Source organism: Sus scrofa, chromosome 14 (genome assembly GCF_054392235.1).
Source record: "Sus scrofa isolate SSC_HxYL_T2T_F1_AM1 chromosome 14, Sscrofa_HxYL_maternal_Yorkshire_Landrace_v2.0, whole genome shotgun sequence".
Classification (NCBI taxonomy): Eukaryota; Metazoa; Chordata; class Mammalia; order Artiodactyla; family Suidae; genus Sus; species Sus scrofa.
The window spans coordinates 58,114,738-58,136,558 of record NC_139396.1 but is presented as its reverse complement, the minus strand read 5'-3'; the positions used below and the strand labels follow the sequence as shown (position 1 = coordinate 58,136,558).

General features: G+C 41.1%; 1 long non-coding RNA gene across 6 annotated transcripts in view; it reads right to left on the bottom strand.

Moving 5' to 3' along the window:
• The window catches only part of LOC106505934 (uncharacterized), a 630,811-nt gene that overhangs the window by 204,569 nt on the left and 404,421 nt on the right, over window positions 1-21,821 (bottom strand). For all 6 annotated transcript variants that reach the window (XR_014826183.1, XR_014826180.1, XR_014826179.1 and 3 more), the window contains exon 4: window positions 451-613. This is a non-coding gene — a long non-coding RNA (uncharacterized LOC106505934). The remainder of the gene's footprint in view (window positions 1-450; window positions 614-21,821) is intronic.

The window sequence follows — 21,821 nt, the reverse complement described above, 5'->3', positions numbered from 1 at the left end:
AGTTATGAGTAAAAGAAACCATCTCCAAGAGAATGCTTTCCTTTATACAAAGTCCACAAACCAGCAAACTCACCTTTGATATTAAAAGTCAACATAGGGGTCATTTGGGAGGTAAGGGTCCATTATGGTGTTGGGAAGGGCACAGAAGGGAGACATCTTGGGGGGGGGCTGTTCTATTTCTTGGCCTGGGTGTGGTTGGCTGAGTGTTTACCTTGTGATTTCATTGAGCTGTAAAGTTTTGTGGATCTTTTTTTCTCTATAGATACCATATAATTCATAAAAAGGTTTTTAAAAAAATCAAAGCGGCCCCATCACTGCCACCATCTGACTTGACGGCAACGCCCTTCTTGCAGCCAAAGCTGAGAGCCCTGTTTGCCTTCACCCTGGGAGGGTAAGTGCTCTGAAGCCCCATCCCCAGACCTCCCTCTTTGAGCCCAGCCACTCTGATACCTCCGGTTGGCCTCAGGCCAGCTTCCTCTCCTCCTGGGGTCCTTTGTGCTTCTCAGGTGGAAGTGCTTTCCCAGCATGCTCCCACCCCTCAGCCAGAGGCCTGGGGGGTCTGGGTTTTGTTTCCTCAGTGACACCCTTCCCTGTGGGCTGCTTCAAATGAATCCTGTGGAAGACAGAGAAATGAGAGCGTATTAAAAATGTCAGCGACAGATCCTGAGATACACAGCTGGGTAAATAGAGCCAGTGGAGATGTTTTTATTAGTGGCTTTATAGTTATAGTCACTTAAGTTATGGATTTAAGGTTGGGGGCAGGGGGCAAGGGCAGAAACCTAAGGGTCTTCCATCCATTCCCAGACCTGCTCAGACCAAAGCATCTGCTGTCCTCAGGTCTGAAGGGGGTGGGGGCTCCCTCAGTTTGCGGGGGGAGCTCTCATCATTTTAGAAAATGTAACCCTTTGCATTATCCTTTAACAAAGAATTTCCCCTCCCAGTGGTGGAAGCTGAAGTTTCCTTTGCGCTTGGATTTCTCTATGAAGTTCTACTCCCTATCCCTACCTCTGGAAGAATTGATATCAGATTGTTTCTCTGGCAAAACATGGTTGGTTTTCAAATGGGAAGTAGGAAAGGGGGTATAGAGGATGAAACCTCTCTGATCAAGTGTCATGGTCAATGTCCTCACATGAACCAGAAATGAGTGTCACCTCTATAACCAAAAAGTCCAGAGTGATCATGAAGTCATCATGTAAGTCAGAAAGACTAGAGTTCATATTCAAGTTTAACAACTTGCTAGCTACACCACCTTGGGGAAATCATTTAAGCTTCTGTCCCTTCATCTCTAAAATGCAAATAAAATGTACCTACTTCATAGCATTGTTGTGAGGATTAAATGAATACATATCTGTAAAGCACTAACCTGGTACCAGGCAGGATAAATGTTAGATACTATCAATGTTATAATATATCTTCACAATAAAACCATCATCTTAAAGAAATATCGACACTCCCATGTACATTGCAGCATTATTCACAATATCTGTGGAAATAACCTAAGTGTCCATTACCAGATGAGCGAATCGAGAAAATTATATATACGTATATATAGAATATACATAGTATATATACAGAATGGGATATTATTGTCTTAAAAAAAGAAGGAACTCTTATCATTTGTAACAACATGGATGAAGCTAGAAGGCATTATGCTAGCAAAATAAGCCAGACAAAGACAAATACTGTATGGTATCACTTATATTTGGAATCTTAAAAAAAAAAGTCAAAGTAGAAACACAAAGTAGAAAAGTATTTGCCAGCAGCTGGGGGTTTTGGGGGAAATAGGGAGATGCTGGCAAAAAGGTACAAACAATCAGTTATAAGATGAATAAAATCTGAGGATCTAATTTATAAAATGGTGATTACAGTTGATGACACCATATTATATAATCAAATTTGCTAAGGGAGTTGAACTTAAATGTCCTCACAATTTAAAAAAGAGGGGGGATTGAAATATGAGAGGTGATAGATGTGCTAATTAACTCAATGAGGGGAATCCTTTCACAATGTACATCAAATCATCACATTTTATACTTTAACTATCTTAAAATTTTATTAGTCAGTTATACTTCAACAAAGCTTTAAAATAATATATCGTCTTAGAAGACATAATATTTGAGTGTTGCCTTGAAGGAATATAATGATACTAATAGTTCAGGGCATTCTAATTATTATCACTGCATATCAATCTACCTCCAAACATAAAAGCATAAAACAACAATCACCACAACGTGCTCATGTATTCTGGGAGTCAAGAATCTGAACAGGACACAGAGGAGATGGCTGACTCTGCTTCACTATGTCTAGAGTCAACTGGGAAGCTCGAACAGTTGGAACTAGAGAATCAGCTTCTAAGCGTCAAGTATCCTGGCGAGGAGACTGGGTTCAGACAAGACTGTTATCTGAAGTGGTTTCCAGAGGTTTTTCCAATATAACAGCCTCAAGGTGGTTAGACTTCCTTCCCAGTGGCTAGGGTTCCACTGAAGAGGGCACAAGGACCTAGCCTGGGAAGTCACATAATGTCACTTTTGATTCTATTGGCCAAAGCAATCACAAGCCCACCTAGATTTATTGGAAGGGTCTTAGACCCCATTTCCCCATGGGAAGAATATCAAAATGTTTGTGATTCCCACTCCCATGGAGTTTACTCTGTGCCAGGTCCCGAGCTAAGTTCTTACTACCCATGGTCTCATCTGATCTTCACAACTGGCCGATGAAGAAACATTATCATCCTCATGTTTGTAATATGTAGATAAGGAAACTGAGGTGTCAAGAAGTGGTTTCTGGCTCAAGGGCAAACAGCTAGTTATTTGTACTCATATCTGTCTGAGCCATGTTATTTGATTTGAGAGTCAATGTTCTCATTAACTCCATAAATATTGAATCCCCCCATAAATAAACAGATAGGATGATGATAGATAGACAGGTAGATAAACAGACAGATCCAGATAGATGTGAACCCTAGGTTGAAAAAAGTTGAAGCCCATATTCCTAAGGGATTACAAGACCCCTATAAGCCTTAATCTACATTAGCTCTCTGAGAAAAAGAGAATTCCTGGGAACCTAAAAGAACACAAATACTGCTGAGAGAGCCACCTAAAAACACTGACAAAAGCCTTCTAGGTGGTGTCTACAAGATGCTGAACATCTGGCTACTTCCAAATATTTGGATGATGGACTACCACATTTTGTCCAACTTTTCTTCCATTTGTTTGATAAACACAGCTGGCTTGGAAATTAGAAGTGGAATATAAATATGGGGAGAGCCCTTAGAGATTTTCTCCTCCAAATCCCCTCTTTATACAAATGAAGGGAAATATATACCCATAGAAAGCAAGGGGCTTGGGCAAAGTTGACCACAAAGTGGCTTTGGCATCTTTATTTCGACATGACTTGAATAGAATTCATCCTGACTTAACTAAGATGTATCTTAGGATCCAAGAATCTAACTCCAGGAAAAATCTTAAGCAGATCCTCATAGTGCTGGTTTTGGTGGAGAAGAATTGGAAATAACCTAGGTGTCCATCTCTAGGGGAATGATACAGAAAATGTGGGGAGTGTGCACTATACAAACCTATAAAGTATACCACGTTTTTAATGTATTCATATAGCAACAAGGAGAGTAACAAAACAAGGTTGGTAGCTTACTGAGTTTTATGTAAAAAAAAAAAAAGTGGATGCAAAAACTACTGCATGTTTCTAAAGGAAAATTTATTTAAAGAAGTATTTTAGACATATGAAAGTGAATACCTTTCAAAACGAGGTTGGTAGCTTACTGAGTTTTATGTTAAAAAAAAGTGGATGCAAAAACTACTGCATGTTTCTAAAGGAAAATTTATTTAAAGAAGTATTTTAGACATTTGAAAGTGAATACCTTTAGATGCCTTTAGTGGGAAAAGGAGACAAAAGTGGGGATTGGAATGAAGAGTGAAAATACAGTGCAATGCAATACAATGCAATGAAGTGAGAGGGGTGTTTTGCATATACTAAGTTGATATATATGTTATCAAAGAAGGACCATAATTACCTCTACTCCACAGATGAGGTAAAAAGAAAGCCCTATGTTTCATCTCACTGACATCATGGGAAATACCAAGAATTCTTTGGCTGCACACAACACTTCAGCTCTTGGCCAAAGGTCCACTGAACAAGGTTGAAGGGTGAAAGAAGCATGTCCTTTAAAAATCCTGTTTTCATCAGCAATAATGGGATTAAGCCACACGTGAAATATGGCCCCAGTTTCACCTTTCAGGACTCCAGGAACCTAGTTTCCCTTCCCATGTCTTGGGGATTTACATCTCAGCGGGCAATCACTGTGGTCAGCTAGGGAGATCACCTTTCAGAAATGACGAATGAATTTCCGTCTTCCCAAGGTGGAAGTCTTTCTTCAGCCATCCAACATGCTTTCTGGATTGTCCCATTCACCACCAATATCACGGAGGGGAAAAAGTCCTTTCCATTTCTAGAAGTATTTATACTTTGTAAAGTACTCTCAAAATTATCACATAAGAAGTCAATGGGGAATTATTACCCCTGTAGAAAGAAAGTTTAAAAAGGAGGGGGGAAACTTTCAGTGATGTACATCTATGTGACCTTTGAATTCTATTCTACAGCTTTTTAATGCATTATTTCTCATGTAATAGTTATACTACTACTTTTAGTAATAGTACTAACTTCATTGATTGATTTATGACTATGTGCCAAGTACTTTACATAAAGTGAAGGAGGTCACTGCCTCCTTCTATTTTTAACCATTTTGCAAACAAGGAAATTGAGGTCCAGAGAGACCATGTAACTTAACTTAGGTGAGGTAACACAGCTAATACATGGCAGGGCTGATGTTTGAATCTTGCTGATCAGTTGCAAAGTCTTCACCTGTAACCACCATACTTAGCTACTGAAGTCAATAAATCAAATTTGTCTTGTACTATGTTCTTGAGATACAGGCATCCCATTAATTTATGCATGCATTCACTAAGGATGCACTGTGCATCTATTATGTCTCAGATACTATGCTCAGTCCTTTAGTGTGGGGGGGGGATACAAACATGAGTGGTTGGGGGAATAATCAGAGTTTCCACTTCTAGGTTCAACACTTCTTAAGCCTGGGTTCACCCAGAAAACAGGCTGAGATGTATATGTTGTACTTTGATGGCCAAGTGTGGTCCTGGGGAACAACCAAGGGATGGATGGATGAAATGAGGAAAGCAAGAGAGCCAACATAAGAATGGTCCATTGAGTGGACCACTGTGAGGCTGCAGGAGTATCTGAGAAACCACATGAAATGGGGCTCAGGCTCGTCTGTCTATGAGGAGGAAGAAGAAGACTTCATCTCATTTTTGCATTCTCCATTGACCAAAGGACTGCCCAAACAAGCATTCAGTTCCTGCCATTTCATGGAGGATGAATTTGGTGATGAGTTGGTTCTCCAAAGTGTGCCATACTGTGACATCTGAAGAAAAGACCTGGGGCCAGAAGTGAGAGGTACACAAGGTGGGCCTGAGGTAAAGCCCTGTGCATTGCACCTGCGTGAAATACAGTCAGACCTTGCATAGAAAAGACACCAGGTGATGCCTGTATTAAAGATAGGAGAAGCAAGGGGATTGGAAATATGCATCAGAAGTATCCACATCAGCTATTTACCAACCTAGTTCAGGGGCCAAATATTAAATGATGACAATAATTAGAAAAATAACTGTGTTATTATGAACATGGTACCTGTCGCAAAGGATAAATATATTGCAGGCTCTCTCTGTATACACATTCTACAAAGTGTTCTCATGCATGCAGACCACTCACTGATTTTCATCATGATCATATGAACCAAGAATACAGAGGGTATTTTTCATTTACAGATGAGGAACTGAAGCAGAATGGTGATATTGGTTGCTATGGTTACCCAGACAAAGAGTGATGGCTGGGATTCAAACTCAGATCTCCAACCCAAGGGCTATCCGTGAAAACCTTGAATTTTTGCCCTATCCTATTTCAGGAAAAGACAGCTGGGTGTGGGGAAGAACAGCTGCCACCAGCCTCGTAAAAATGCGTTTCTTGCCCCCCACTGCTGCAGAAAGAAGGGAACGAATCCTTTGGTTCTAACTGGAAATAAAGAAAAATTAGCTAAACCATTGTGGGACAAGGAAGGAATATTTTTCCAATTTTATCCAGAAATAGATTTAACCCATTTATATATTCATTACCAGTTACTGTATATTTGACTCTGAGTGAGTTACTTTTCTCTATACCTCAGTTTTCTTATCTGTAAAATGACACTAATAATAGTACCTAAATGATTGCCCTAGAGATTAAAAAATCAGCACCAAACACAGTAAGCAATTTAAAATATTAGCTATGGCTATTACCATCCCTATACTACTTTTGCCACCTATCACTAGAGTGTTATGTTCCCTCTACTGTTATGTTTCCAGGCTATATGAATAACTCACTCACATCATGCCATTTTCCTTCTCAAAATCTAGTGACTGTATTCAAGTGCATCCAAAATAGGATCTTTTCTCCCTTTTCACTCATTTGCCCAACATTTATGCCATTCTCAGGACACATACCGCAATTTCCTGCTTCCAGGCTTCAGCTGATGCTCTTGTTTTCACATGGACCACTCTCTTCTCCCCATTCATTCATCCATCCATTCAATGACACTCAAAGCAATTCCTGAGGCCTGTGGCCCAGCCATGGAGATATAACACTTAACAAGATAGGTGCCTTCCCTAAGCACTCTCTCATTTAGGGCAGGCAAATAGGGTATATCTTGAAAACCAATTCCATCAGCTGATTAGGTTGCCAGTATCCCTGTATTGAAGTGGATTCTAGGGATCTAGGGCCCCCTTCAGGATCAGCTAAAGTCTTCTCTGGTGGATTCTGGATGTCCACCATTGGCAGAGGAAATGAATTTGGAACATTTATTTGCCACTCCTCCCCAAGGGGAAAGTTGACATACACATAGCATTCTTCTCCAATTTTAACTCCTCTGTCAAAATGGACCACTTTCATCTATCCCCATCCCCAATCAGACATGTATTGTCTCTCCATTTGGATACCACTAGCACTTTTCCCCATCAGAACTCCTATTTTAGCTTTATGTACTTGATGTGTAACAGTGAGATCCTTGAGGACAATGGCCACTTATTATTCATCCTTGTTTCTCTACCCAGTGCCTTGTGTGTGATTAAGAATTACCTTCAGAGACAGAAAAGCATGGTTTTCTGGTTTTCTTTGTTGTGAAGTTTGTGGGCATTATTGATTTTCACAGGGGTCATGGTGAAGCTGGTGGCGTTGGCAAAGGTGTTGATAGCCTTGGTGGTGGTGGTGAGGGTGAGGGTGGAGGTGTTTGTGTGGATAGGTCATGTGGATAGGCTGCTACTGTAGCGGCACTGGTATCATTGCTGGTGTTGTTGATGGTAGTGATGGTGATGGCTGTGGTGGTGTGGATGGTGGCGATGATGACAGCGGTGGTAATGGCAGTGACGGTGCTAACAGTGGTGAGGAGGATGGTGGTGGTGATGTTAATAGTAGTGATGTTAGCAAAGGTGGTGATGGTTTAGCAGAGGTCTTGCCATTGCTGCTGGTGTTGATTGTGTTGCTATTACTGGTGGTGGGGTGTGGTCATAGTGTTTTGATAATGGTGGCTTTTTTCCTCCCGTTTTCCACAAATTTCTTGGGATATACTGCATTAGGAGAACTGGCTACATGAATCTCAAATGATTTCCTCCAATGATTGAATGCATATGTTGACAACATTTCCACATCTTTCACAGGGAGGGCTATTTTCAAGCAATTCACACAACTCAAAAGAAAGAGATGTAGAGGGTAGCCATGACAAACCCAGATCACCGTTATACTTAAAGGAAATTTTTTGCAAAACGCATTGAATTGTGAGTAACTAATTATCCTGTTTTGCTATCAAGGAAAATACGTTGTGTACTGAGAAGTTATTACAGGAATGAGCTACACCAAGGACATTAGCCATAGTATCTCCTCTAATCTTTACAACCACCCTGAGAGTTAGGTCCCATTGGACACAGTTTTCAAATGAATAGACTGCAGCTCAGACTGACTAAGAGACAGGCAATGTTAAAAGGCAAGTTTGTCTGATTCTAACATCCCCAATCTAGTTTTCCAAAGGCCTCAGAGGAACTTGGACCCTGGAGGTAAACGACGACCCTAATTCAGGTCTCCACCTGAACCTCCATGGTGGTCCCAAGGTTTGCGGACCACCAATCCCATTCTCATTAAGTTGTAGCCTGAGATCCACCATGATGATCACAGGTTTGTACCCCAGACCTTATCTTCCCTCCACAGCAGTGTCTGTGCTCTGCTTTCCAGCCCTGATGAAGCCCCTCTGAAAAGAACATCCATCCTTCCAAGGCATTAACCATATCATACCCTTTCCCTGCTTAGACCCTCCAAAGACCTGCCATCCTATTACGAGGAAGCTCATACCATGGCTGGACAGTCTCTGAATGATCTGTCTTCACCTCCCTTCTTTGAACTCATCACCTCCCTCCTCGCCTTTGCTTTCTCTGCCCCAACTACACCACCAACTTGCTGTTCCTCAAACACTCCAGGCCATTATGTCCTCCAGGACTTCTCATTTTCTCTCCAGTCTGTCTAGAATTGTCTTCCCCCAGTTAACTGCATGGTTCTCTCCTTCACTTCATCCAGATCTCTCTTCCAATGTCCACAGAAAGGCTTTCCCTGAGCACTTTACCTGAAACAGCCCCATCATGCCCCTTGTCTCTATCCCACCTTACTGCCCATCTTAGTCTTAACAGCCACTCAACACTTGTTTCATGTCTCCATGACTTGAATGCAAGCATCAAGAAGGTAAGGTTTTTCCTCGATTTATTTATTACCATGGTCCTCAGCACCCAGAACAGTGCTTGGCACATAAGAGGAACTAAATAAATAGTTGTAAAGAGAGAGAAGAAAGGAAATATGGGGAGGGCAGAAGGGAAGAAGGAGGACATGAATGAATTGATACACAAGTGAATGAAATAAAAGATTGAAACATGATTGGTATCACCTAAGTGGTCACAGGGCAGGTCCTAAATCATTGCCCTCCAAGGTCCCCTACCTAGTCTACTTAACCCGCTTTGTCTGCATTCTTGGAAGGAGCTCTCCCGACCCCAGTGGTGCCCTTTTTTTTCTCCTTATTTCTCTCTTTCATGCCCTCCTCTCTCCCACCCCCAACCCCTGCTCTGGCCTCCTGCCTCCCATGTTAGAGATTAAAGACAACAGCAAAGCTGGCATTTACTGACTGTCAAACACCTCTTTGAGTTTCTTCAGAACAAACAGACTCGACCGACTTTTTTGTTTGTTTTCTTCCTTTTTCTAAGCTGCTGAGCTGTCCCAGGCATTGTGCAAGAGGTCACATGGGGGGGACTGTCAACAGCTCCCTGATGTCAGCTTCTACCCCAGAAAGGGGGTCTGGGCTTTTATGCACCTCAGAGCCTGGGCCTGAACACACACACACACAAACACACGCACATGTAAGCTGCTGTTTGTTTTCTCTAACAAGTCTGGCTTTTACCCCATGGGAGAGGGGAAACTTGAAATACAGAAGGCCCCCTTCCTTAATTGGACATGAAAAACAGTGTGGATAAATGGAGACATGTCACCCCCTATGTAATCCCTTCCCAGAGAATAGGAAGGCTGAACGCGCTAAAGGATTTTTTTTTTCACTTTGTTTTTAAATTTGAAAAGTTTTGCAGCAAAACATTCATGTACTTTATGTAATAAAAGAAAAGGCAGAAGTCCCAAACAAAACCTTGTTTCTGCACCCCAAAGTAAGTAGTGATGGTTGTTGTTTTATCATGTCTCCATGTATTCATTCAATAAATATATATTGAATGTCTACTCTGTATCAGACACTCTTCCAGGTTTTGGGGGTGCAGCAGTGAGGAAAAGCAAATTCTGGTTCTTCTAGAAAGTTTCCCTTTGCATCCCTAGATGAAAGAAAGACCCGCGATATGGAGTTCCCATTGTAGCACAGCAGAAATGAATCCAACTAGTATCCATGAGGATGAAGGTTCGATCCCTGGCCTTGCGCGGTGGGTTGGGGATCTGGCATTGCTGTGAGCCGTGGTGCAGGTCACAGATGCAGCTCAGATCCCACGTTGCTGTGGCTGTGGCTGTGTCTGTGGTGTAGGCCGGCAGCTGCAGCTCTGATTTAACCCCTAGCCTGGGAACTTCCATATACCATGGGTGTGGCCCTAAAAAGGAAAAAAAAGGGGGGCGGGCAGGAGAGAGAAGTAATCCCATCTACATGATCTCACATCACCCTCACAGAGTGATTCTTCTAGACTTCTAGAACATTGTTTTGCAGCTTAGTTTCCTGTATTTAAAAATGCATCCTGAATTCTTTTTTGTATCATCCATAAAATTCTACCTTTTCCATTCCAATCATTGCACAGCGCCTTATTGTTCAGATGTACAGACATGTATTTAAACAGTTCTCTGTAGTTGGATATTTGGGTTGTTTCCAAGCTGATTTCTACAAGTGAGACTGCTAGAAAAAGGAAACTTGACATATATTGCAAAATGGACTAAAGATTTGGGAAAATGAAAAGTTAACTTGGCCTCCTCTCTCCATTTCACATTTTTAGTATAGAAACTTGTCCCAGGACCTTCAGGGAGTTGGAACTTCATGGATATTTACTTGGCATAAAGCTATGCCCAACTTTAAGACACTCCAATTTCCTCTTGGCTTGCTGGGTGGTCATTGTCTAGTTCTATGATGGTTTTTGCCAGGAGACTATGTCCTTCTGAAAGCCAGGGTCTTATCTTCCCAGTGCCTAGAATAGGACTAGGAACAGGGTGAGTACTCAGTTATTCCACTGAAGGAATAACTAGTTAAAGAATAAAGGAGAGAGTTCCCATCATGGTTAACGAATCCGATTAGGAACCATGAGGTTGCAGGTTTGATCCCTGGTCTCGCTCGGTGGGTTAAGGATCTGGCACTGCTGTGAGCTGTGGTATAGGTCACAAATGCGGTTTGGATCTGCCGTTGCTGTGGCTGTGGCTGTGGCTGTGGCATAGGCCGGTGGCTACAGCTCTGATTAGACCCCTAGCCTGGGAACCGCCATATGCCACGGGAGCAGCCCTAGAAAAGGCAAAAAGCCAAAAAAAAAAAAAAAAAAAAGAATAGAGGAGAAAATGAGTGAATGGCTGAGTTGATATTAAGTGGTTGGATAGACATATGGGTAGGTGAGTGGATGAATGGATGGATGGATAGAAGGAAAAATGCATAGCTGGCTGGACTCATGGATAGAGTAGTGCATAGATAGATGGGTATGCGATAGACACATAAAAACATGGAGAAACAGATGAATGACTGGATGGATGATCAGGTAAATCAAGGAATAAGTCAATGGGTGATGGGTAAATAAGTAAAGGAGTTCATGCATGAATAAGTGAATGAGTGAAAGGGTGGATGGATAGACGGATGATTAACAGCCAAATTTTCATGATTATGTTTAATGAATTACAAAGATGACTAATTCACAAAATAATTAATTGGTTATTAAGGACTCCCCCATAAGACTCCTTTTAATAAGCTCTTTGGATGTGTTCACTGTTATCACTCAATTTGTGCTCTGTTTATGAGGGGCACACCAAGGGTGATAAGTGACCCCAACTGTCACTGCTTCCAGATCTTAGTACTTAGTGCATCATGGGAGTCAGATAGTAATTAATGAAGATGCTGACTAAAAAGGAAGATGTTGCCTACTTATACGGGCCAGATGTGTCACATGAAGTCTGATTACCAACATGTGGAACAGACAGGATTCCATGCCAGGAGCCCTCTGTGCCTAGAACATCACTAACTAAAACTGCTACTTCCCTAAATATACTTCCTTCTGTCCAGAGTGCTTACATGACCAAGCCATCACCAAGGAATTAAAAGGCCCCACCTGTCTCCATAGGTGGCACATTGAGCCATCTTTCTAAAAGCAACAGAGATTAACTAGTCACTCCACTTTGGATCAATGCATCACCAGACTTCTGTTCCAGCTTGTCTGGCAAGGCCCTTCAACCTGACCAGGAGCCTCTTGTTTCTCTACCCCTCGCCCCAGCCCTCAAAAGCCATCAGTTAAACAAACCACCTTGGGAGCCATCAGCGCATCTTCCAAGGCAAACAAGCCTTGGCCCCAGCGAGGTCAGTGGCCAGGAGGATGAGATGATTAAGCCACTCTTTGTCTGCAGCTTATCTCCCACTGCTGTTCTTGACAGATAGCAGTGTGGCAAGAATCTAACTGAATCTGAGAGGAGAGGAATGAGCAGTATTCATCAAGTATCTATTGTGTGCCAGGTATTATGCTGGGCTCTATACAATGTCCCATTTTTTCCTAAGGAATAGGGAGCCATTTTCAAAAGAGAAAGCTGAGAGGCTCAGAGAGGTAAAGTGGCTCATCCAAGGTCACACAGCTAGTAAGTGACACAATGGAGATTTGAGATCAGATTTGCCTTTTTGCAAAGCCATTTTTAAAGTTATATTTCAAGTTGTGGTTGAAAGGGTAAGCAATGGGACCTGTTCTCCAGTTTGTTGTCCTCATATTGGGAAATCTTAAATATCAGAACTTATGAATGTGTTTTTTTGCTCAAATTTTAAAACATACCAAAAATGGAGATTTCCTATAGTCCAGTGGGAAGAGAGAAGAGGAAACGTATCATTCTTGTGTGCCCCAACGGACCAGGAGAACACCATGAGCCTGAGTCCAAGCTCACGCACATCCTGCTTTCATGGAGTTTTCAGGTGAGTAGGGAAACAGATTCACGCAAATAAATCTGTAATTGTGAATGGTGAAGGGACAGTCCATAGGGTACTCATGGCACAAAATAGTGAATCCTGAATGCATATAGATTTCAAGGAAGGCTTCTGGGAGAAAGTGGTATTTGAACTGAGATTGATTTCACAAGTTAGATGTTGGTCAGATGAAAACAAGTAGAAAGCATTTCAGGTAGAGAATGTGCAAAGGCCCTGAGACACAGAACAGTATGTGGCACTTGAGGCCATGAGAGGTGGTTGGTGTGGCTGGAGCGTAGACACTGAAAGAGCAGTCACTGGGGAAAGATTGAGATGGTCTTTAGGTCCAGATCATGCAGGGCCTTGTAGACCACTGAAGTGGACAGAGTCACCCTCTCCAGATCTTTCTAAGAAAAAACATGTTGCTCTAGTTGCCAAAGTACTCTTAGCACTTAATTTGACCTTCAGTCATCAGCCCCTTCAAGGATTCCCCAGAAGCAAAGCGCAGCCTATCCCCAGATCACATCCCTTCTCAAGGGGTCCCACATCTAATGACTGATCCATGTGAATATAAAGAATAAAAAGGTCTGGCCATGATAGCACAATGTGTAACATCTCTGAAGGACCATTCTAGCTCCAGAATTCTCCATGGGTTTGGCTAAGTCTGTTGTCAGGCCTGCGTCCCAGCCAAATTTCTCCCTCTGCCAGCTCCCAAAAGCACACCTGAAAAATCATTCTGTGCTCTAGACTCCATCTCAGAGGCTGCTTCCAGGGGAAATCAACATTCAAGGGCTCAGCTCAGATCATGAAAGCAGTAGGACACCAGAAGAGGGTTTTAAGGAGAGGGTGATGTGACCCCATTTGCATTTGTAGAGAAAGTGCTAAATCCTAACCACTAGACCACCAGGGTTGCATTTTCCAATGTGGAAATGGATGCCTCCCCTGTGCTGTTCCTCTTCTCCCAAAATTAGATATTCTAGACCCTAGAGTCTTCCTTAAATAGGTACACCAAGGTTCCAGGCCATATATGTCCACATGCCCAGCTAAGCCAGTCCCTGGACTTGTCGAGACCAGGTAGGTCCCTCACCCTCTATGGGGGACATGGGCTAGGAGGTCATAACCAGTCAAAAAGGCCCACACTCAGGTCCCCATCCTTCCTCAGTGGTTCCCGATCTTTCATATCTGGACCAAATGCACCATCACTTACCCAGGCACACAAACTTATTATAGTGCCCCCCCACAACCTTCATCTGTCCTGCCATCAGAGCCACTAGAATACCAGCTAACACTATCAGAGCACTTGCCTATGCCAGGCACTACTTAAGAGTAGTTTTAGATGAATTATAGATGATAAATATTTTAAAATTATACAACCTATCCTTTATAAAAGCATTACACAGAGTGTTTTACAGGAATTATCTCTTTTAGCCCTCAAACAACCCTGTGATGTGAGTACCATCAGTAGACCTGTTTTGGAGATGAGGAAACTGAGGCTGGGGAGATTATCTGACCAAAGTCATACAACTAGTAAATACCTGAACCTTTCTATAAATGCACAGAAACCACTTTCCAGGGCCTACACAGCCAGCACACTTAGCTGCTTCTCTTAGTTCCATTGCTCTTTTTCAGACCACTCCACCAACCTTTTGCCTTTTTTTCTCAACTGCTCCTCTGTCCTTATCGTTTCATACTTCCATAATGCTCCAGAATTAGCATTCTAGACATGAAAAAAAATTCTAATCTGATTATGTCCTCCCTTACTTAAAGATCTTTGATAAAGAACCAAATTATTTTGGAAATATTAAAAAGATAAAAATAACATTGATGACATTGGAAATTATTCCAAGATGTATGTTTAAGGGCACATTTTTTAAATAGCATGATCTTAACTATATGGGTTACATGAATAGAAGACAATATACCTTGAACATTATGAATGATGTGGTATTATCATTGGGGTTTGTGGAGCAGATACGCCAAGACCTGGAAACCATTCCCAAAGTATATATCCAAAGAAACAACTTACACAAAGACTGCACAGAATTTGGAAGTGGTGAATTGATATTCGACGTACATTAGACGAATGAACTCTCCTGGGATATTCTCTGAACTTCACCCTTTGGAGGAGTTCATCCATGGATGAGTTAAACAGGCAAGTTCATATAGATCATATTAAGCAAAAAATACCACCTGTGCTATTGGGTAGAAAGGGGATACCAGGGATCATTGACAGGAGGCCCTGTCTCCTGCCAGACAGTGTATTGCCATGGCAACAGGAGAGATGAGGATCTAAGCCAAAAGCATCCTTCCTTTCAGTCTTGGGGTTCTGTCCTGGGCTAATGAGATCATGATGTGGGTGAAGATCTTGGTTGTTAGTGGATGACCCAACCCACTAGTTCAGTACCAATATGACAGACTCATTGTCTCTAGAAACTTATTTTCTACATTCTTTTCCACAAAACATTTATGTTCCTGCCTCAGGGCTAGGGACTTGGAAATAATACCTAAGATGTTGCTCTTACCTTCAAGAATCTCCACTAAAGATGAATAATTATTACTGAAAAGATCATTTGAACACACTTTGGTATGTGGGATTCATTTTTCAAACATCATCCTACAAATTATCCCTAGACACATGAAAAGAGTAGAATCACCACTCTATTTAGCTAAAAATGTAATTAATTTTTCAAATATATCTCATAAATGATCTTCAAACCCAAATAAAACAGGTAAAGTCATCACTTTAATTAAATTGAGAGGCAAAAATTCTTGGCACATGATAGGTGCTTAATAAATATTGAATGAATAAATATTGAAGTACGGAAGGAATAAATAAATATTGAATGAACAATGAATGAATACATTGGATGAACTAACCATCTAGGGCAGAGACTGATGAGCTGCTCCCCCAACCCCCTTCCTTTTCCACTCCAGTAGATGGCTAGACTGTATTTCCCAGAATCTTTTGCAGCTAGTGTAGTCACATGACAGAGGTATGGCCAAAAGGATGTGAAAGAAGTGATAAAAGCCTCACCTGGCCCATAAAACCCACCCATAGTGGTCATTCGCCAGCTAAATAAGGAGACAAAGGCTCCGAAAGGAACTTGGGCCCCAAATGAACACCATTTGGTGGTCATTGGTGGAAGACATCCCACCAATGAGGAGCCCCTGATTGGCCTTCCTTTGGGAAGCCACTGATGTTTGGGGTTATTTGTGACAGCAGCAAGCTTATCCTGCCTTATAATACTCAACTACTGCCTACCCACTGACAACTTTCAGGCCTACCACCAACACATATGGCACCTTCCTGTGAATCTTTCTGATACCCTTTCCCTGCGTTCACCCTGTCTGCTGCCTCTCCATTTCTTATCTAGACTGATCCCCCCAAACAGTCATTCTTTATCATCTTCATGACTTTGGCATCATCCATAAACTGCCTTACTATTATACTAGGTGTTCTTCATGCCAACTCATTTTGCTGTCAAATACATTTCTTTCAAAAGGCCACTTTGTATTATTCCAGCTATTGGTATTCCAGGGTCCAAACAGAAAGTGTCCTTGAATATAAACATAAAGAACACAAAATTTTGATGCTAAATTCTAGTCAGATAACTCCAGAAGGGCTCTGGGTCCAGGGGGAGACCTCCTTCTTTTTAAAAGATGTCAGCTAGTGTTGGAAGAGGTAAAGTAGTAAAAGCAAAAACATCTGAAGAAATCCAAAGGAATGAGAAGGGAGAGAAAATACAATATGTTTTCCACCATGTTGTCTAATGTTACACAATGTCCTGTTCCCATACCACCTGAAAGTCCCTCCCAAATTGAGAAACTTTGTCCTGAAAAATCACTTCAGATGAAATGTGGTCTGTTTTTGGGTCCTAAGTATGTGGTTAAGATCACTGATACCTGGAGGGTCTTTGCCATTTCATCTCTTACCTTCAGCGTATCCTGCCCAATCTCTACCAGCCCTGTCATGCAAGCTTTCAGAGGCTAAGGGGCCTGCTGCAATCCCCCCAGTTTTCTCAGGAAGAATTACCCTTATTCATGCCTCTGTGCTGCTCCTCCCCCTCCCCCATTAATCAGCTCCAAATTCCCTTTCTAAATAATTTCCCTCTCCTGGGTTGAAGCCATACTTTTTCCCAGGAAACTGAATTCAGGAGGTGGCAAAGATGATTTTCTTCAGGACACAGATCTCTCATGATCACTTCGTCCTTGAGGGCCATCTAAGGGTAGATAAAAAGCAAATATTCACACCATACATATCAAAACCCAAAGCACTACCCAAGGAAGAGAGCCGTGTGTGTTGTGTTGTGCTTGTGAGTATGTGTGTGTGTTTAAGTGGGATGGTATTCTCAAATGCTCCTGCAAGTCCATTTAAGAGGTAGTTCTTATTTTAATGACTTTGTAATTTGATTTGCATAGAATGGAACGTGCATTTACAAAATATCCACAAGATCCATTGCAATCCTTAAGATAAGAAGAAAGAAGAAAGACGGAAGAAGAAGACGGCGACAAAGAAGAAAAATAATAATAATAATTTAAGATTTGAAATATTTGAAATAATAATTATTACTATTATTTTTATTCTACAACTCTGCCAGGAAGTCTGCAGCTAACCAGCCCTGGTGAGTCACTTTGCTTTTCTGGGTCTTGTTTCTTGACCTATAATGTTTCACCTAAATGATCCTGACAGACCCATTCAGCCCCATATATGTATGGCTTTATAATTCCATAAAGTATTTACTTTAAAAGTCATTGCCACTGGGAAGATGGCATGGGAGCTCTGCTATTTACTAGCTGTGTGTCCTTGGGAAATGACTCAATGTCTCTGTTCCCAGTACCATCAACTCAGTAAAAACAGGCATAACGATAGTGCTTAGATGGTTATGCCATAAAGAAGAATAAACAAGCTAATCCATGTGAAGTGCCTGGTATGGGGCTACATAGGTCATACCCCTTAGAGAGCTGGTGTGGGGATTGAGTGAGAACTGACTGCCACCTGGTCTTCTCTCCATATGCAGTTGTTATTATCACTGATGTGGCTGTCATTTTTGTGGTTATTCCCATGTGGGCCCAGTGCCCAGACACCAGAAGTGATACCCTACCCTGCCCCCCACAGGTGAGAGGGCTCTTCCTACAGGGGTTTAGATTGTTTCAAGACTGGAAAGTTCAGAAACCCAAAGATAAGCAGGGCTTATTTACAAAACCATGACAATGGGATCTGCCCAACATCCCAGGTTCTCTGGGAAATTCAGATGAAATGTGGTCAGTTTTTGGGTCCTAAGTACGTGGTTAAGGAGGGACAGCACCTGTGAGCAGGAAGGGCTTGGAGTTCATCACTGCCACGCTGAAGATTCCAGGAAGGTCCATAGGGCCCCCATGGCCTTGGGGATGAACAAACACAATCTTTGTGGGGTGCCTTTGTTGAGTAACTAGGGAAAACTCTGTGTGTCTGTCTTCCTTTTATTCTACTAATGAAAGAAAAATAGAAGAAAGATTTCCCTTTAGAAAATCAGAAGACAAGGGGAAAGCATTAAATGCTGAAACCCCAGAGGGCGCCTTTGGAATCTACCCACACAAGCCAAATTTCTTGTCTTTCTAAATCCTTCCAACTGCTCTGCGGGCCAGGTGTTGGTGGCTAAGTTAATGACTGTCACACAGGAGATGAACAAGTTCAGGTTGGCTCTTGGGACCTGTGGGTGTTGGAGTCAAAGAGAGAGAAAGTCTTTATCTGGGAGAGGCATCTGGGTATAGGGAGGTTTGACAAAACAAATGAAGCCTGGTAGCACTTTGTAGCAGAAGCCCTGGCCTGGGTCCCTGAGTTCTTGTTTCAGGTCTGATACTCATTAGCTGTGAGACCTTAGGCAAGTCCCTTCCCTCTTCTGGGCTCTGATCTCCACATCTGAAAAATCAAAGTATTGAAACAAATGGCATCTAGGCTCCCCTCAAGTCTTACCATTTTGTGCTAAGGGAGTTGGCCCAAGCTTTGGATCAGGTTTTGAGATGTCATATTGAGAAGGCATTTAGAGATGATTATAGTGAATGCTTCTGCAGTGATTTGATCCATATCCACAATAGGGGGTTTCACCAGTCTTCCTTTTATGGGACAGAGTAGATTATTCTTAGGGATAAGATTTTTCTTAGGGATCTGATATTCTTAGGGATCAGAACCTTTAGTGATAAAGATATAGAATGAAAATATCATTCAGCAATAAGTATGCAAGTTCTTAAATGATCATCCATTTATCTGTTCATCCATAAAACCACTTATCCATATGTATATGTGTGTGTGTGTGTGTATACACACACACACACACACATACATAGCTGTGTAATGGCTTCCATTAGCCATTCTTTAATGAATCCATTTATCAGTTTGTTCCTGAATCCATGTATCCATACACATACCTATTCATATACATACATACGCATACATGTGTTCATCCTCCTATTCATTCATTCGAGAATCCAAACTTCCATCCATCCATTGGTCAAGTCATTTACATATACATACACAAGACATATACACCCATTCATGTATGCACCCAATTTCTCATCCATGCATTTATAGATCAATGCATCCATCCAAATATCCATCAACTCTTAGTACATATACCCTTCCATGCATCTAGCCATTTATTTATCCACCTATGTACTTATCCATTAATTCATGAACCTATACATACATAATAACTACATACATACCTACATATATACAACACATACAGCCTCCTAGCCATCATTTATCTGTCTATGCACCCATTCATTCATCTGTCCATTCAGTGATGAACCATCATCTATCCATCCATCCATCCATCCATCTGCTCTTTGCAATACCTTCAGAGAGAGAAGACCCTCATTTGGCCCTCTAAGGAGCTCATTACACAGTGATAGATAAGAGAACAGATATTTTCAATAGACTGTGCAAACTCCTATGATAGTGTGTGAAGAGACAGAGGTGAGAATGGAGGAAAATATGTTGATAACAATAGCTACTAACCAATAAACCATTTCTTTATGCCTAGGTCATTGCTTATAGTTCATACAAATTTTATGAGTGGCACATTATAATACTCATTCTGATGATGAGAAAACTGAAGCTTAAGAGGTTAATTAATTCTCCCATAGTCACACAGCAGGTAGGTAATACAGCTAAGATTCCAACAGCGCTATCTGAGAGCCAAAGTCCCTTTCCTCATATTCACCCATTCCAGAGGAAGAAGTAGGAATAACAGCAAAGGGAGTCAGAAACTTAAAGAACTCCTCAGAAACCTCAAGCCAGAAGGGACCTCCAAAGATCTCCTGCCTTCGCAGGTAAACTATATCACAGGCGACAGATGAGGGGAGGGACCGTTTTCTTTTGAAAGAAATGGAGATTCTAACACCTCATAGAAAGTAGAATGATGACTCTCTCCCTCCCGACAAAAACGTCCATGTCCTAATCCCCAGAACCTGTAAACATGTTACTTGACATGGCAAAAGGGACTTTGCAAATGTGATTAAGGATTTGAGGGTTGGGGAGATTATCCTGGATTATCCCAGTGAGCCGAATGTAATCACTAGGTAGGTCCTTATAAGAGGGAGAAGAGAGAGTCAAAGTCAGAAAGGGAGATTTGAAGATGGAAGTAGAGGTCAGAGTGATTTAGGGCCATGAGTCAAGGAATGCAGATGAAACGTAGAAGCTAGAAACAGGCAAGTAAATGGATTCTTCCCTGGAGCCTCCAAAATAAAAGTAGACCCACTGACACCTTGCTTTTAACCCAGTGACATTGATTTCAGACATCTGACCCTTAGAACTATAAAATTAATTTGTATAGTCTTGAGCCACTGAATTTCCAGTAATTTGTTACAGCAGCAATGAGAAACTAATATACACTATTATCAGTATCTTCTTCCCCAAGAATCAAGAAACTCTTCTCTTTTTTTTTATATTTGGCATCAGTATCCCTTCCGATTTTGTTTCTTAGAGAATAAACATGAACTTTTTTATAATAGCATTATTAAGATGCAATTCACATACCACAAAATTTATCCATTGCAAGTATACAATTTCATGGTTTTTAGAGTATATTCACAGATATGTATAACCATCATCACAATCAACTTTAGAACATTTTTGTCACCTCGAAAAGAAACTCTGTACCCTCCTCTTCTAACCCTTATTTCTCCCCAAGTTCTAAGCAAACACTAAGATACTTCATGTCTATATAGATTGCTCTGTTCTAGACATTATATATGAATGGAATCCCATAATATATGGTCTTTTTTGACTGGCTTCTTCCATAAAGTATAATATTTGCAAGGCTTATCCATGTTGTAGTATGTAGCAGTACTTCGTTCTTTTTTTATAGCTGAATAATATTCTTCTATATGGATAGGCCACATTTAATTTATCCATTCATCTACTGAAGAATCTCTAGGTTGTTTGGCCCTTTGGGCTATTATAAATAACACTGCTATAAACATTTGCAAAAGTTTTTGGGGGTACATATTTGTTCATTTCTTCTGGGTTGTCTCATTTCATCTCATTCTTTTCTAATATCTAGAAGTGGAGTTCTGGATCACATGGGAACTTTATGCTTAATCATTTGAGGACCTGTTGGACTGTCAGAGTGCTGTGACATTTTACACTTCCACCAGCAGTGTAGGAGTGTTCCAATATCTCCATAACCTCACCAACACATATTATCTGTCTTTTGTGATTCTAATCTTTCCAGTGGGTATGAAATGGTAACTCATTACAGTTTTGATTTGGATTTCCCTGATGACTAATTTTGTCAAACATATTATTTTTTTGCCATTTGCATATCACCTCCTTTGAGAAATGTCTATTTAGATACTTTGTCCAATTTTTAATTTGGTTACTCATCTTTTATTAAGTTGTAAATGTTCTTCATGTATCCTGGATGCCAATCTCTTATCAGATATATGATTTTCAAACATTTTGTGTTTATCAATTATTATTTATTAATTATACATTGATATATAATTAAATATTTCAAATGTTTGAATATTAATTAAATATTTCAAATATTTTCTCCTATTCTGTGACTTATCA